The 1,933-nt window shown below is 35.9% G+C and overlaps 1 pseudogene; it reads right to left on the bottom strand.

Moving 5' to 3' along the window:
• Positions 1-1,574: 1,574 nt before the first annotated feature.
• On the bottom strand, positions 1,575-1,676 carry LOC115302745 (annotated as a pseudogene).
• Positions 1,677-1,933: the final 257 nt, after the last annotated feature.

Below are 1,933 nucleotides of genomic sequence, written 5' to 3'. Positions count from 1 at the left end.
TGATCATTCTCAGCAGCTATTTGATTTGTCAGGATAATTTCTTTTCTGCCTTCAGCTGAGTTACCAACATTCTGCCTCTTCACCAGAAGAAACAAGACACTGACTTTCCAGTTATTAAATTAAGCTTTGCCAAGGCTCACATTTTGATTAAAATATAAAATTTGAAAACACACTGATTTGTTGTGATTTCAGTAGCTTTGATGTATGTATTTTAAGTTTGCTGTGGTTTGGAAAAAGATGACTCACATACTTTGTTATTTTGCTATTAGGTCTTTATTGTTTATCATTAAGATCCTTAGTAACATTTATCCTATTATTTCTATTCCAGAATATCTGTTTTTAGAAACATTATAACCTAGGAGCGCCTGGGTGGCTCTGTCAGCTAAGTATCCAACTCTTGACTTTGGCTCAGGTCATGATCTCACAGTTTTGGGATCGAGCCCCATGCTGGGCTCTGTGCTGACATCATGGAGTCTGCTTGGGATTCTCTGTCTCTCTTTGTGCCTTTTTCCCCAACTATGCGCTCTGTCTCTTTCAAAATAATTAAGTAAACTTAAAAAATAAAATGAAAACATCAATGATGGTATATGAACAGTGACATTATAGCAGTTCTCTCAATTTGTTTCTAACTCTTCATCCCAGAATGATGTTTTATGATTATCAAATACACTGTCAAATAGTATCAGCATGCCCTCTTAGATGTTTTTAGCATTGGTAGAAGTGGACAAAGCAAATTAGTCATTTAAAGACGTAAATTGTATTATATAGGAATATGTAATCTTGTATCTATTAATCTATCAAGAAGTGTTTATTGAATACCTACCATATGCCTAATACAGTGAAAGAACTGGGAAAGGTACAGAACAAAATGCAATACGCTCAGTTCTCTCAAGAGAATTATAATCACATGGGGCAGACATGACACACAGGAAACACTTAGATAATTTTGAGAAGTGTGTAAGTGTGTGCTGGGAGATGAAGTAGAGGTGATAAGAAAAATGGGAATTTGGTGATGAGCAGGGACTAAAGAAGGAGAAGTTGGAAGAAGTAGAATTTGTAATGAACATTAAAGGAAGGCCTGAAATTAAATAGAGAAGAGCAACAGTAAAAGTAGAGGATTACACAGTGTGTGTGTTCAGAAGCCAGTAAGGGAATTAACTGAAGAGGGGAGCCAGTTTTAAGGAAACACATCTGAAGAGCAAGAAAGATTGAACTCCAGGGGCAGAATTTTGATTCCAGGGGGTAACTGAGAGAGAGCCATTGGTGGCTTTGGGACAGAGAAGGGAAACTCCCTAAAATATGCAAAATAATTGGACAAAGAAAAAGCTAGGGCCAGTGGATAGGAGAGATTATGCCAGGCCAGGCAATGGAAAATAACAGAAAATTACTGTATTAATTTTCCATTTAAATATGAGTTTTAGGTGTGCTGTTTTAGGTATTCATTTTAAAGAACAGCAATTTGTATTTCATGTTTTGCTCTTCTATAGCTTTTTTTCTGGCAAGGTTTTCTAATAATTTTCTAACACCAAAAGTAATATTTTTCTCTTAAAAGTTTTTATATTTATGTTACAAGAATGATGTGCATATACCAAAAAACTTTTATTTTTATCTTTATTTTATTAAACTGATAAGAACAGATACTACACTTGATCTTAGCCAAAAGGCCAAGAAACGATTTATCTTTATTTTAAAGAGAGAGTGTGGTTGATGGTAGAGGGGCAGAGGGGGAGTGAGAGAGAAGGAGAGAGAGAAGGCTCAATGCTCAGCACAGTCTGACCCAGGGCTCAATCGATCCTATTACCCTGGAATCATGTCCTGAGTCAGATACTCAACTGACTGAGCCACCCAAGCACCCCAAAGAGCTTTTTAAAAATGTTGAATCAGCAAAAGAAGTAAATTGAACTCATGTAAAAGCTCAAGTTATTTTGAAGAT

This window comes from Suricata suricatta, chromosome 1, assembly GCF_006229205.1.
Source record: "Suricata suricatta isolate VVHF042 chromosome 1, meerkat_22Aug2017_6uvM2_HiC, whole genome shotgun sequence".
NCBI lineage: Eukaryota > Metazoa > Chordata > Mammalia > Carnivora > Herpestidae > Suricata > Suricata suricatta.
The sequence above is the reverse complement of the archived record's forward strand: the minus strand, read 5'-3'. Positions and strand labels throughout refer to the sequence as shown.